Source organism: Protopterus annectens, chromosome 9.part0, assembly GCF_019279795.1.
Source record: "Protopterus annectens isolate FY-2018-M chromosome 9.part0, PAN1.0, whole genome shotgun sequence".
Taxonomy (NCBI): Eukaryota; Metazoa; Chordata; order Ceratodontiformes; family Protopteridae; genus Protopterus; species Protopterus annectens.
In genome coordinates, this window is record NC_056743.1 from 1,326,089,630 (window position 1) to 1,326,106,328 (window position 16,699).

At 40.8% G+C, this 16,699-nt stretch overlaps 1 long non-coding RNA gene across 1 annotated transcript in view; it reads right to left on the minus strand.

The window, feature by feature from the left end:
• The window catches only part of LOC122812051, a 52,423-nt gene extending 49,367 nt beyond the window's left edge, over window positions 1-3,056 (minus strand). Inside the window, exon 1 of the long non-coding RNA XR_006366332.1 lies at window positions 2,873-3,056. This is a non-coding gene — a long non-coding RNA (uncharacterized LOC122812051). The remainder of the gene's footprint in view (window positions 1-2,872) is intronic.
• Between the last annotated feature and the right edge of the window lie 13,643 nt (window positions 3,057-16,699).

Sequence of the window (16,699 nt, forward strand, 5' to 3'; positions counted from 1 at the left end):
TGAAAGGTGTATGCCGCGGTGGTACAGCGGTAGCGTTGTTACCTCACAGCAAGAGGTTCTCCCGTTCGATTCTCGGCTTGGCTTGGGAGTGCCTTCTGTGCGGAGTCTGCATGTCCTCCCCGTGGTTGGGTAGTGTTCGAAAGACATGCGTGCGTAAATGGGTGTGCCTTCGTTGAAGGTTGGGTGTCAAGCTGGCACCTCGGCGTTTCGTAAAAATCTACTGCCAATCATTAGCGGACCAGAGTTCCACTGTGGCGACCCCTTACCAGGAAAAAGCCGAAAGACAAACATACAGCCATAAAAGGTACTGAAACACAAATCCTGGAGAAAAATTCATAATACTGCCTCTACCACAATCCTACCACAGACTAAGGCACCAAACTATGCAGACATTTGCCAGCAATGCTGTAATAAATGACGAAATGAGGCTTAAATCTGGGAGTAGATCACAGTCCTGCCACAACTGTGAAAGAAGGTATTCTGGGTTACAAATACAAAAAAGTTACCTTTCACATGTAATTCTACTTATGGAAATTGAAGTATGGTATAATGTATAAAAAATGCTAAAATCTTGCAGTAATACAAAATTTTCACATGACTGCAAAAGAAGCTATAAGACTAAGGTTCCAGAACAAATAAAAGAAATGCAAATAGATAACTTTTTTGGCTAAATGGCAGACAAAAAGCAGAGAAGTGCAAACATGTATCACCACACAGGCCACTATAAGTGCAACTTAAAATATTTAAGCAGAATTTAAATAAAAATATTTTTCTTCCCCTTTGATAAAAAGCTTGTATCTCACAGCTCTCAGAGTCTTGAATGAAAGACCCTGGGGGGATGTGGCTCTGTGCTAAATATAGCAAATGTGCTAGAGAGAGATCTAATCAATTAAAGCCAATACTGGACCTCAAGTCCCATGGTTAGAAATTCAGAAACTTTTAGCTTAATGTCTCATTGGGGGGTAGGGGAGACTCAAAGAACGGGAAAAACACTAGCAAGGTAAACATAAAGGCACAGGAATGCAACTTTAAGCAGATATATACAGCTATTAAAAGTATTGAAACACAAATCCTGAAGAAGAATTTATAATACAGTCACAATTGCAATCCAACCACAGACTGTGGTATCAGACTACTGGTATCTGTGCCTTTTGTAACCAAGGATCATTTGGGATCCTGTCAGCTAGAGGGTAGGGTGGAGGGGTAAACTTGAGTGGCCACCAGCCAATTTGCTTAGCTCAAGGAAGTTTGATGGATCAGCAACTGTACCATTTTCTGGTGGAGAGCAGAGAATGTTACACAAAGCAACAATGTGTGACTTCAAGTTACAAAGGTGTTAGCAGTATATCAGGAAAGATATGAATGCACATGTGCTTATATGTATGTGCACAGTGAGTGACCGCTCAGTGAAACCTAAGCAAGTAGCTGCATAACAAATAAATTGTAAGAAATCCCAGCAGAACGGCCTCAGTTCATGTTAATTCTCATTTCTGTGCTAGAGACATCCCAAACCTGGACAGCATACAAGATCCTCTTCCAAGACCAGAGTAGACTCAGTTGGTGATATTGGCTCTATGAAGTGTGGGATCCAGAGATGTACAAACCTGTATAGAACCAGTAAGAGACTCAGACATCATCAGCAAAACTGTGCAACAAAATGAAGGACATATAGTATCAGTCAAGAAAAAGATTTGTTCTCTTGCTGTCAACCCATCATGGAAGGCATTTCTGTGTGAGGCCTTAACCCTCCCCTGGTGGCTCTCATGATCACCCACATCACTGTGTGAACTCCTATGCCCTGTGTGTGTGTGTGTGTGTGTGTATGCCTATGAGTGTGTGTGTGTGCATGTGTGTGTGTGTGTGTGTGTGTGTGTGTGTGTGTGTGTGTGTGTGTGTGTGTGTGTGTGTGTGTGTGCGTGCGCACGTGTGTGTGTATGTGGGTGCATGTGTTGTTGTATTTCTGTTTGTGCATGCTTCCACCACATGTCGTAAGGGCTGCAGTCGCCAGTATGGGATTGCCAAGCCTGTCTACCTGGTATTGGCTATTTCAGTGCTGTACAAGCCTTCACTTATACAGTGACATTCAGCTGACAAGAGCCCTTTGTCCCTCCCCTAGGATATATCAGCCAGCTTCATCTGCACAGTGCCATCCTCCCTCATCATCAGTTTCTTCCAGCGTCAAAGCTGCTATTCAAACTGAGGTTATCTGAGTCATAGCTAAAGCTTTATCCCAACATAGAAAATACTGAAAATGGTCTGACTATTAAAGTTACATTAGATAAGCGATCATCTGATAGAAGAATGAATCCACAGTCCATACATTTTAAGTCATTTACAAAAACTCCTATAAGGACCAAGTTCAGCTTGTGTGTTTACCTGCTGAACAAAATTAATTTGCAACATACTTTAACTAGGTCAATTAACTAGTTCATCTATGTTAAAAAAATGAAAATTCAATTTCTAATGGTTGCCATGTGAAAATTTACAATTTCCAGCAGAAGGTAGTCTAAGTGTTTTCATACAGCTTTACTTTCCAGGCGTACAGACAAGCCTGCTGCCTAGCTGATTAAGCAGAATGTGTGACTTACTGAAAAGGATTTGGCGATAATTTGCTCCTTTCATTAATCAACATTCAGTAAGCATGTGGCTGTAAGGGAAGCGTGCCACCATTTCATGAAAATCGTCGTCAGGACAGACAACTGCCTGAATCTTCTGTCTGTAAATCTATTGTAAATTATGGCTCATTTGAATTGCTAGTTCGGCAGTTTTAATTAATTAATTAAATGGTTTGGTGTAGATACATACACCATGTGGAAATATACAAAAATCTGATACAGATAAGAATAACAAATACAAATTGTGCTAAACCTACCAAGCCTCCCTCATCAAAAAGAAAAGCAAGCATCGTATGTCATCTTTTGTTCTGGATGGCTTCATCTGATGTACATTTGAAAAAATGATGTTATCCATGAAAAAGACAAATATGTATATATAATATTGCAAATTATTTACAATAGGAATTAAAGAGTGAGAGTGAGAAGGGAAAGGGAGGCTGCACATCAAGAATGCACTTCCGTACCTAAGCAGCAGACAAATGGCAGACTGCCAAGAACTGTGCTTCAGAGTAAGCAGATTCTATAAATGCGCTTTAGTTTCAGAATGATAGCTCTGTTTCTGACAATTGCATTTGCAAGCTGTGATAGACTGATTTTACAGATATGAAATACCTTGTAACTAAAAGTCTCACATATATTAGTAATTTTATAGATTGCTTGTGCTATGTAATCATTTGCACTAAACATTCTATCCGTAACGGGTAACACAGAAACATTGATAACAGAAGCAGAAAATGGCTGATGGCTGTCCGTGTCTCTCTCTCTCTCTCTCTCACTCTCTTTTCTCTCCCCTCAACTCTCTCTATCCCTCTCTTTCTCTCTTTCCCTTGGTTCTTCATTAAAACTCCAGGCCTTTCTACACAAATATTCACACAGGTAATTTGAGGTCACTATGCTGTGTATTTTTTTGACTCTTTCTACTCACTGCAGTATGATGCCTGATTGCAACGGGGTAGCCCCACCCCCCTAATCTAATGAGTTCAGGAATGGGTGTAGCAAGTCAAAATTTCACAGAAACCCATGAGTTTGAATCACGACTACAGGCATAAATCACAAAAAAGAAACCAAAGCAAACTACAGAAAAGTCAGAAATAAGAATTGTCATCCATGCATTTATTCCCATAGAATTTCTCTTAGTACTATACTATCTCCAAGGCTGCAGCACCAGTGAAAACAAATAAATTTTGAAGACTGTTAAGAATGAAACTTCAAAGCCCCCCAACCACACACACAAGTTCACTCATCTTTCTGTGACTTTGCAATGAGCTGATAATACAGGAAACGAGTGGGTGCTGGTGCACACTTAGTAACGGTATTGCAGCACTTTATTATAGCAATATGTATACTCACGTGCATCAGGAATCCCTTTGCTGCTGACAGGGCTGTACATATGCACACATGCACACACACACACACACACACACACACACACACACACACACACACACACACACATACACACTAAACATAAATATAACCAAATGCAAATTTGCATATCATCAATATGTTTGATACATCAAATCCATCTCATCAATTGTCATTCAAAATGACAACATTACCAAATGAAAAAGAAAGATGCAGGAGGATGGAGGCAGTGAAAATGGTGGAGAGGGGAAGGTGGGAAAGAGGTCAGGAAAGAATTCAGGTTTGAGGCAGTGGTTTGGCTCAGAGAGCTTTGGAGTGCCGGAGGATGTGAAGTCTGCAGGTCAATAAGTGCATTTCAGGAGAGATTATAGAAACTAGATATGCCAGTAGGTTGGCTTATTAGCACAGCAAAAGCAGAGACAGAGAGATATGAGAGAGAGAGAGAGACAAACACACACACACACAAACACACACGTGCACAGAGCCTGGCCAGGTATAGGAAAGTAATGCTCACTATGGGAATAGAGCAGAGGCGGGATCAACAGAAGGAGATGAGGAAGGAGAATGGAAGTGCAGCTGGAGTAAAAGAGGACTGGGAGGAATAAGAGGAGAAAGTCAAGGGAGGACAGTATTGGGAAGGGACTGTATTAAGAGTACAGGAGGGTTGGAAATGGATCACATACTGCACAAAAAGGAAGGCAAGCCATCTCAGAGAGTCAAGAAGTCTAGTGGTAGAGCAGCTGCAGTGAGAAATGTGGTAGGTAGGTGTGGTAGTGACTTGGAGCAGGAAGGGAAGCAGGAAAACAGAACCAGTACAGGGAAAGAGATACAGAAGACCCAGTCCTGATGATGCAGAGGGATATAGCTGGCCTTGTGGAAGCCTTTATCCAGGCTGATAAATCCTTTGCTGTTAGTAAGATACTTCCTTCACTGAGAATGGCATCTAAGTATGCAGAAAGGATTACTAGCTTCAACTATTGGTTTAAATTATAGCATCATTCCAAGGGGATTCAGTGCCTTTCTACTGGGATGGAAATGTGTGGGGTCCAGACCTGCTTTGTAAGGGATAGGCTCTACTTATTCTCAAAAGGACTGAGGGTACTAAAAATCCACTTTTCATCCCCCATTGGCTTTTTTAGCCTGGGTCAGATTGATGAATATTCCAATATAAAACCAACAGATGAGAATAAAATGAAGGTACAACTCATTAATAACCATAGCCTAATTAAAAAACTAAGTTACATAGAGGATGCCTTGCTTTTAAGGGAACTGGGGGATATGCATTTACAGAAACATGTTCTAAGACCCACCCTGCATTGCAGAAATACCCAGCTGTGACTCTTTCTTTTCATTCTGGCCCAATAAGCAAGTTGGTGGTGTACCCATTTTCAATAGCCAAGGCTTCAAAAGGAGGACTATAGATACAAATTACCAAAAAAAGCATTCCACACTCAGGATACAATAAATGCCATAATGTACAGTTTTGTTACATTTAATTGTTCCCCCTCCATATTATCTAATGAATGTGACTACTTCCTTGAAAAGCTTATAACCATATCCATAATGGAAAATGCTTTTCTATTCAGTGATCTAAATTATCCCTCAATGACTGGAAGAATTATGCCTCAACCAATAATTGGGTGCAAAAACTATTCACTTTCATAAGCTTTAACATTCTTGAAGAAATTGTAAAAATGCCAGCTAGGCAAATCACATACTAAACATTACTTTGGCAAACAACCTCACCAGCTATGATAAGCTTAATATTGTCCCACCCCTTTTTGTCACTCTGACATCAGTGCTACAATGTTCCTCATAAACATTATACCAAACCTGATAAAAAACTATATTACTTTTAAGGATTTTTCCAATAGTACAAGAGTGCCCTAAGTAACCTCCTTACATTAATCAAATGGGACTGTATCTGAGGTCACCCTGTCATAGATTGTTGGTGAATTGCTTAATGCCCCTTACAACACTTTAAAATAACTGCATTGAAAAATTCATCCCATTCATGTAAAAATAAAGTGGAAAATTCTAGAGTAAATCTCAATGGTGGCATCACAAAATCAACAAGGTATTAAAGCAAAAAAGAAAAAAAAAAGCATACAAAACCATCAGACTTTACCAACTCAACACGAAAAGGATAAGATCAGCTAAATACAGAAGGAGCACACTAAAACAATCAAATGAAGCAAAGCTTCATTTGGAATAAACTTGCCATCAAGATGAGTGAAACTAAGGCCTTCTACAACAATAAAGCAAAATAAATAAGAATGTAATGTTCTAGAACAGAATGGTATCAGCATAATAAAGCCAAAAGATATAACTAACAATAGCACAATGATTTGGAACAAATTTCTAGCTGAAAATGAGAACCCATTCTACTTCTATCTCTCACCCCATGACATGATTCCACATGAAATTAAATCTGAAGTGGTCACCTCTGCCCTTAATATGGCCAGAAACACCAGTTACATGAGCCCAGACAAATACCTGGAGGCCTAATTTGTACAATCAAAAAACTTAATATGTACCCTTACACATGTTCTTAATAGGGTCCTAACAACTGGCAATGTTACTGATATCTGGAAGGTTATTGTGGTCCCCATTGACAAGGAAAGCGTTTCCATGGACCCCTCCCAATGATTATTTACCTTTGTGCCTTTACAAGCATATTGTGCAAGGAGACTGAGAGATTCATCATCGAATTTAGACAGATGCAGGAAACCTGACCTAGCCCAGTAAGAGTGATTGATTGGTCCCAAACGTGTTGGTAGATTAGATAGGAAAACAGTAAGGATGCTTCATGCTCACCAAATGATTTATAAAAATCAGTGTATACCAAGATTATATATTCCCTGTTCTGAAGGCAGGATGGGCCTCTTTGAAACTGATTACATGTATAGATCTGCTATCGTGGGACTCCACACATATCTGCTGAGCTCACAAGACCCACATGTAGTGAAAGTTTTGAAACATGAAGAGAATAAATCTAAGATGACTTCCCTGCTTAGGCTTGCAGAAGCATATTGGCATCAAGCAGGAATGGAAATCAAACCACAAGTAGATAAAAATCAGGCAGCAACTGAATGTCCTAAAAAACAAAAGAAAGATAAGATGAAAGACCAGATGAGAAGGCAAGAAATGTGGAAAATGCATAAATATAGTTGCAAGTATAGAAAACTTCTGGAAGAACACGTTGATCAGGAACAAACGCAGGAGTGGTTAAGGAGAGGTGAATTCAAACCAAGAGATGAAAGGTTAATATTGGCGGCACAAGATAGTGAGCTACATACACGTTGGTTTACAAAGTCCATTGAACATGTGGGAGAAACAGACAAATGAAGGTTTTGTAAAACAGAACTGGAAATAGTTGCTCACCTCATTTGCTGGTTGTGAGATACTAATAGCAGAAGGACTGTATGCTGAAAGGCATAATAATGTGGCAAGACTGTTGCACTGGGTATTGTGCAAACATTATGGTATTGAAGTGGTTGAAAAACACTGGAAACACAAGTCACAAAGCATCATAGAAAACGATGAAGTCTATATCACATTGGATCATCCATTTCCAACAGTTCAAAAGATAGATGATAGAAAACTGGATATAGTGGTCCATGAAAAGAAGGCAAAAGTAGCATTGATCATTGAAATCAACACACCCAGTGACTACAGTGTCTTGCGCACAGAAAAACAAAGTCATAAAATATCAGAATTTGCAGGCAGAAATGAGAGCAATGTGGAAGAAAGATACCCAGATAGTTCCTATAGTATTACGAGCAACGGGTCTTATAAAAAGGAATCTACAATCATATTTATATATGTTACCAGTACATGTAACCCCATACAAATTGCAGAAGTCATTACTGGGCACATTGTGAGTGTTGTGAAGAGCAATTCTGGTTGACATCAAAGACTGAAGCAATACTAATTTCATGAACTTTAATTGTACTTTGACTTAGGAATGGGGTACATTCACGTCTTGGTATTATAAACCCAAAAGATTTATAGAAATTAAAAAAAGGGGTTGTGTAAGGTAGATCTTACTTAACTCATTAACACTCACAGTACTGATTGCACTATGGTGTTAATCATGCTGGTAATGCTATCTAAGTGGGCTGCTTGTCTTATCCATGCCAACAGTACCTGAAAGGCAGATCACACATAGTACTTTTGTCTTGCTGTAGCTTAACCAGAGAATCAGTTTTGTGGTACTTAGTGACATGATTGAGCACAATCATGGATCGTAAGTTCCAGGGATTAAAAATCACAGCACTGGCCTTTAAAAGTCACAACAGATAGTCAAAAATCAGAGCACTTTCTGATGTTTAGCAACTGAATGTCTTCACTTGCTAGGCCTTATAAAAACAATAGCAGTGAATCTTTGTACAGACTTATTTTTTTGCATTCAGTCAAGTATGTACTCATATACAGGCCTGACTTTATGAAGCACGTACAGTTGTGTAAAATCTTACCATAACGGTAGATGTCCTTGCCTTCACTGTATTCATTCCTTATTGGATTCCCTGCCATGAAGCCCACCGTCTGGCCAGTCTACCAAAATCTACCATTGCTTTAAAGTACACTGAATGTCACCTACACACTCCTCATGCAGCATATGGCATAAAGGTGACATTCAGGCGTACCATCCTCAGAACTGATTGCCCCAGTAGGAACAGCAGTCCAAGGAAAACCAAAGAGAGCCTGCACATCAAGGAAGGAAAATAGACTAGGGGGATGGAAGGAGAGAGTGAATACTGCAGTGGTGAAGGCAAGGACATTATCGTTATGGTAAGATTTTACAGAACTGTACTATGTTCTTACATTCACTGCTGCAGCATTCATTACTTATGGGAGAGTGCCAAAGCTCAAGAAGAAACATGGGAGGTGGAAGCAGCAGTAGAGCCCTCTCAGACGCCATGAAGAATGACATTAGCAAAACCACCTCTAGCTCTGGAGATACCATCCAACTTGTAATGTTTGATAAAGGTATGCACAGAAGTCCAGGTATCTGCTTCAAGAATAGAATTAGTGCCTGAGCCCTTGAAAAAAGCACCAAAAGAAGCCACAGATCTAGTAGGATGAGCCTTTAAAGATGAAGGAAGGCTCTCACCATGAAAAGTGTAACAAACGGAAATTGCCTTTGCAATCCAGGTAGGAATAGTTTACTTGTAAACAGCCAATCCTAAAGACCTAGGATAAAAGGAAACAAACAACTGATCAGATTTTCTGATAGCTTTAGTCTTATCCAAATAAAATCTGAGCAGTCTATGCAAATCTAAGGTATGCAGCACCCTCTCACTGTCAGATTGTGGAGAAGGGAAAAAGTAGACAAATTAATAGACTGATTAAGTGACAACTCATTAACAATCTTGGGCATAAAAGAAGGATTAGTACACAAGGACACCCCGTCCTCATGAAATTTCAAAAAAAGGTGGACAAGCCATAAGGGCTTGCGATTCAGACACCCATCTGGCAGAAGTAAGAGCTAACAAAAGAACTGTCTTCCAAGAACAATGTTGCAAGGAAGCTGGAACAGCAAGCTCAAAAGGAGTCTGAGTTAATTTCTCCAGAATGAAATTAAGATCCCAGGAAGGAGGAGAAGGCTTCCTGGGAGGTCTAATATTAAGGACACCTTTAAGAAATTGCTTAGCCTCAAATCTAGAAGCTAACAGGGGAGTTAAAGGCAGACAAGCAGAAAGAGCTGATAGGTGGACCTTAACATAAGAATAGGCCAAACCAGCGCTGAGCAACTCACACAAATAAGAGAGAATCAAAGGAACATCCACAGAAAGTGGGTCCAGGTCACGAGAGACACCAAACAGAAAACCTCCTCCATTTAGATAAGTAGGATTTCCTAGTAGTAGGTTTTGTAGACACCTGCAGGACCTGCAGCACATCCCCAGAAAAAAGGTGTCTGTGAGGGATCAAAACCCTATCACCCACAGTGTCAGGTGAAGTGTGGACAGGTGGGGATGGATGAGAGATTCCTTGTCTTGTATGAGTAGATCCACCCTGTGAGGTAACTTGTGATGCTTGCCCTTGGCTAGGTGCAGAAGTAGAGGAAACCAGTGCAGTTGCAGCCAAAAGAGAGTTGCCAACAAGATTTTGGGCACATCTTGTTGAAGACTGAACAAGACACTCAGAATGAGAGGATGGGGAGAAAATGCATAAAGAAACACCCCCTTCCAAGAAAATGAGAGGGTGTCCACCTTCCATACCAGAGGACCTGGGACTCTGGCACAAAACAGAGGAAGTTGTCTGTTCAGAGGGGAGGCAAAGAGATCTACTTGAGGAGTACCCCACTGGTGAACAAAATCCGGAAATACATCCCTGTGAAACATCCATTCATGAGATTGAGTAAAGGACCTGCTCAGAGTGTCTACCACAATGTCCTGATCTGAAGGAATATAAACTGCCTGAAGAGTCACTTGATACTTGACAGCTAGAACCCATACCCGAAGTCCCAGCCAGCAAAGAAGGTAAGATCATGTCCCCCCTGTTTGTTGATATACCACATAACTGTGGTATTTTCTGTGAATACCTTGAGAGGCCCTAGAGAGAAAAGAGGATGAAAGGTCTGAAGAATCAGCAAAAGAGCTCTCATCTCTTTGCAGTTGATGTGCTCCTTTTGCTGACAAGGTGACCACATTCCCTGAACCTTCAGAGAGCCAAATATTGCTCCCCATCCCACATCTGAAGCATCTGTGAACAGATCCTGAGAGGGAAGAGGAGGATGAAAAGGGAGCCCTGGATTTAGAGACAACTGCTGAATCCAGTACAGAAGTTTCTTCTTGAGACAAGGGAGAATAGGAACTGTAAAGTCCAGAGGATGTGCATAGTGAAGCCACACTAACTTCAGAAACCACTGGAACTTCCTCATGTGGAGTCTGGCCAAAGGAAGCATCAGAATGGTGAAGCCATGAACCCCAGAGTTCTGAGAAAATATCTGGCTGTAATGGAGGCCAGGGGAAGAAGAGTTTGAAAGTAACAAATGAGAGTTAAAGCCTTTGGAGGAGGCAGGGATGCCAGCATTGGCACCATCTGAATCCTACAACCCAGAAAGATATGATCCTGAGAAGGAGTCAGGGAAGACTTTTTGAAGTTTATAGTGAAGCCCAGGCTTTGAAGAAGAGAAATGGTAAAATGCAGATTTTGTAAAAGGACCTCTGGAGAGGATGCCTGAATAAGCAGGTCATCCAAGTAAGGAAATATTTGGATGCTTTGAAGTCTGCAAAAAGCAATTGCAGAAGTGAGGCATTTGGTGAACACCCTTGGGGCAGTAGAAATCCCAAAGGGCAAAGCACAGATCTGAAAATGCCAGAAAACGACAGCGAAATGCAAAAACCTCCTGAAAAGAGGATGGATTGCAATATGTAGATAAGCATCCTTGAGATCCACAGTCACCAGAAAGGCCTGAGGTAGCAAGAGAGGAAAAAGGGACTGAAGGGACAACATCTGAAAGGAAGGTACTTTCAGAAAAGTGTTTAGATGAGAAAGGTCTAGAATTGGTCTCCAAGGACCTTCTTTTCTGGGCACTGGAGATATTCTTGAATAAAACCTCTTCCCCCTTTGTGACACAGGCACCTCTTGAATAGTACCCTGACAAAAGAGATCTCAAAGAACCTCTGGGAAAAAAGGAAGTTGTCCCCGTGGAGGTTGAGGAATGCTCATAAAAGGAGGACGGGAATTCCACACCATGAAGTATCCCTAATGAATGATGACAGAATCCAAGAATCTTTGATGATTTGAAGTCAAATAGGAAGAGAAAGAGGAATGTAGCTGGAAACAGGTGGATAGTCAGACAGCACCTGGTTGGTCAGGAAAGGAAGGCTTTAGAATCCCTGAAGTCTGAGTGGCCATAGCAGCAGGAACCCATTTACCACCCTTTTTACATTTAGCAGGAGGGCAAAATTGCCTACAAACAAAGGCTGGCTTAGAAGGGTAGTTTCTCTGAAATTTAGGCACAGAAGAAACAAAGATATGTTTAACCTGCTGTAAGGCCTTCCCTTGTCTTGAAGAGACTTAAACAAACCAGCAACTGCTTCCCCAAACAAAAGTTTATTATCCAGAGGAGCATCCAGCAACCTAGCTTTAATATCCTTAGGTAAAGGTTGAAGCCTAAGCCATGAATACCTCCTCAGTACAGAACCAAAAGCAGCAGCCCTAGAAGAGGCACCCGCTGCATCATAACTACATCTGATAGAATGACAAACTACTTGAGAGGAAGTCCCTAGCAAGGAAAGAGCAGAAGATTTACTCTCAGAGTCTGGAAGATCAGAAAAAAAGCTGACAAGCCTGAGAAAGAAGAGCCAACACATACCTAGATATATGGGTCTGATAATTAATAGCCCTAAAAGCTGGGGTAGCCAAAGTATAAACCTTCTTACCCAGCCTGTCCATGATTCTGCTGCCCTTGTCAGAAGGCAGTAACTTAGACGAAGAAAGCAATTTAGATGGTTAATCAGAGGCTAAAGACACCCCAGAGGGGTCAGCAGCAGGACATTTAAACAAAAAGGAACAGTCCTCAGGCATCCTACAAAACCTATCAGACTTCTTGGGAGCAGGGGTAGAGAATCAGGTGCTTTAGAGGCATTAGAAAAAACATCTAATAAAACAGCTAAGACAGGAGGAATAGCCACAGGTTTAGGAGATTCCATCTGCAGTAACTCATAGTACCTCTCATGGATATCAGAAACCTGGGCACAATCCCACATACAAAAATTCCATCATCCTAGAGATTGTGTCCCCAAAGCAAATTTCCTCAGATGGAGTATCTGGACTATGACAGTCCTCCTCCTCAGACCCATCGTCTAAAGGAGAAGGAATCTGGGTAGAATAAGTAAGTGATTCTTCATCAGAATTCAACTCTTCCTCAGAAGAATTTAATTCCCTAGGCCTTTAAGGTGATGAAGAGCAAGAAGGAGCAGGAACCAAAACCCCCTGAGGAGGTCTTAAAGACAGTAAAGCATTAAATAACCCCTGAGTAAAGGCCTGTCACTCACTTTGTGGATCCCTAGGAGCAGAACAAACATGTCTAGTTTTCTGTTTCTTTTTTAAGAGGGTGTCCGTCTTAGAAAACTGAGAGAGCCCTGACTCAGGACAGCATTCCACAACCGTAGTAGGAACTTGTTTCCTAAGAAGAAATTGTGGCACCCCCCTAGACCCCTTGGAAACAATCAACCATGGTTCCCCCGAATGCCTGAAATGGATGCCTGCAAAGCCTCATTGGATGTGTGCCTGCCAGATCCTCACCAGCCTCCAACCCGGATGCAGCAGAGGAATCCAACAACACAATCAGGTGAGTCTCTGGGTTTGTAATGACCTCAGCAGAAACTCCCAGCAGAGGACTGACACCTTCTTCTTTCCTGACAGCTGACCCTTGGGGCAGGAAGTTCCATCCATTGTATCTTTAGTAAGCAGCTTAATATGCTGGTTCTCAAGGTACAATGAAAGGGAAGAAAGCCGACTATGAAGGGTTTTCAGAACGAACACATGACAAATAGAACAAGACGTGTAGTCGCGAGAAGCTGTTAGGTAAAATAGGCACTTATTGTGGTGGTCTTTATGGGGAATCTGTTTTCCACACTGGCATTTACCCTTCCTGGATGACATTAACCCCCCCCCAAACAGAACAAAAAAAAAGATGAAAAGAACAAAACCCCCAACTGGGTACTTATCTGCAATGGTGAGGACTTCAGCAAACAGGAGAAATCACCAGAATTCCAATAAACAGAAAAAAAAAAATGGCAAAAAAAACGGATGGAGGCAAACAGAGCAATGGTTAAAAACAAAGTCTGGACTGGTGACAAAGAAGTTCTGAGGATGGTATGCCTGAACCCCACCTTTATGTCATACGCTATGTGAGGAGTGTGTAGGTGGCATTCAGTGTACCTTAAACCAATGGTAGACTTTGGTAGACTGGCAGGATGACAAGCTTCATGGCAGGGAATCCCATAAGTAATGAATACTGCAGCAGTGAATGTAAGGACATCATCATAAATCTAGAAGCAAGTCTAAATTTGAGGTCTAAAATCACAGCACTATGCCTAAATCTCAGCAATTGAGAGGTAGGAACACAATGAAGGTGAGAAAATCACTTCAACTGAAAAAGAAATGGAAAAACCTTCTTTCAGTTAGCTGAAAATACTTTCTCACATTTAATTTTCTTTCAGCAAGAGAGCTCCAGGCAGTTGCAAACCAGCCTAGAAGCAGTCAGAGATATCACATTTAATTATATGACTTTTTTAATTATAAATTATATGGTAAGCGTTAATGAGTTAACCTTTTGTTTAGTTTTTTTTTTGGGGGGGGGGTTGTTTTTTTGAGAGCATGACCATCAGTCCATGCAGTTTATTTCAATCTTATTAAAGCATCCAACACTGTACCTCATGATGAAATCATACATAAACTCAGGGACCTGAAGGTAAATAAAGTCATAATAATAGTGTTTGCTACCAACGCTGCACACCAAGCTCAGCACTGCCAAGCCTTAAACCAACTAAACTGGCTAAAGCTTAACAACTGCATAGTATGCTCTCAGCTGGTTATGGTGTAAAAATTGATATAGTTTCCTGAATGATGTCCTGCATTAAAAATATATTACTGCACTACAACCCCATCAGGAACCTCTGTTCTGGTGATACATTTCTACTAAGCACTACTAAGGCAAATAATTCATCTGGGACTCAATATACTCCTGTTACACCTCCAAGGTCTGGAACACCATCTCAACCCAAGTAAAAATGATGAACAACTTCCAAGCTATAAAATGTAGCTCAAACAATCCCTTCCCCAATCCTGGTCGTGCTCATGTTTATTACCAGGTCAAGACCTCTAGTAAAAGGACAAGCTTCTTATTGCTTTTGACAAACTTTTTGCCCTCTTCTACTTGAATCATTACACCCCTAACAAATTTCCCTCCCGTATTTGAATTAATAAATCCCTTTTCCCCTCCCTAAACAACACTTCTCTTCTTGCTCTTTTTCTAACTGCCCCCATCCATCACTCTACCCCTCTCATGCATCTCCTATACCATGCATTCTGTCTTATGCTGTTACCACTATCCTCCTATATAGTATTAATATCTTCAATCCCCTCCAACATTATTTTATAACTTACTTCAATATATCTCTCAAACCCTTTACAAACCTATACAATACTAAAATCTACCTTCCTACATCATTTTTAACTAACTTCATTACATATATTAAACTCCTTACAAGCCATTCTTTATTGAAATGAAAAACACAAAACTTCTTTACAATAATGTTTCCCTTCTGCAGTAACAATCCATTTATTATTTTTGTTGTTTCATGAGAAACTGATGTTTTTTTTAAAACTGTCTGAAATTCACTTGTTAATACAACTGCACTGTGGTGGGACTTTTCTCACTAGGCCTCTGCTGAAAATGGGCTCTGCCCAGTCGGACTTTCCCAGTCAACAAAGACAAATAAATAAAGAAATAATAACAACCTGGGTCCATAATTGGCTACATGGTGACATACAGCAGATAAGAATAGGAGGACTCCTGTCCTCACAGTTTCCAGCCAACAGTGTCCTGAAGTCACTCCTTTTCTCAGCTTTTTTCTCAGATGTCAAAAATGACTCCAACATTTTTTTTACCAAACGTACAGATAACTACAAACTTGGGAGACTTCAACTTAACCCTGCTGAATCAGCTCCATTCAAGCAACATTTAACACTGCACACAAATAATGTATTAGAAATGGCACTGATTTCAATGTAAAAATGCATCATTTTGTCATTTGCACACTGTTGGTTAAAAAAAAAGCTGGCAAACTAGTAAAAACCTTGGAGTCCTTGTTGATGATGGTACCTATCACTGCTACCATCTGCAAATGCATTTGAAGTTGCCCACTTCATCTTCCACTGAGTTGTGATCTATCCAGAAAGATAATTTCACCTTTCCTATAGCCCTTCTTAGACCAGTTATAGAATACTCTGCCCTGTTCTGTAACCTATTCACATTATGTGGTATAACTGGAGACAGTAGCAGCATTCCTCACAAAGAAAATCAAAGGGCTTCAAGCCGTCTCTGGTAACATACAGGTATAAAGACCTGACTATGTTTTAGATAACCCTAGTTTGTTTAATGACTTGTAGGGAAGATGTATATGCCCATCTTGGTGGAAAACAATGTCAGAGTTGGCTGCATGCAACTGCAAGCTTTTGAAGGAAGGGAGTGGTGCATGCAGTCTGACGGCAGTTGTGTGGTCGATCAAGCTACCACATGGTAATAACTGTTACTGAGAAAGTGCACGGTAGCATGCACTTGTGTGGAGGAAGACTAAGTGGCTCTCCAGAGTGACACAGTTCACATACCTCCCTCCCATCCAGAGGAAGAATTAAGATATATAGAAATGTCTTCAAAGGTAGGATGCCAATGAGAGCACAAACAACCAAGAAGGGTATCTAAATGATCTCCGCTAGACTGCACACACCATCATGGATGTGAATATGACCCACCACCAGGGAACAAATTGGCTCAAATCCAACTAGGAGAGGTTTGATAATTGGCAGGTACAGAGACATTAATGACCTAGGGGGTAAAAAAAGAATCTAAGGACTTCAAGCTTTGTTTTGCAGTTAAAGACCATGCAACTCTGTCTCTTCTCTGTATCTTATCAACCAATATCTGGAAGAAGGCTAATGTGATCCCTATCTACAAGAAAAACTTTTCCGCAGATGCTCTC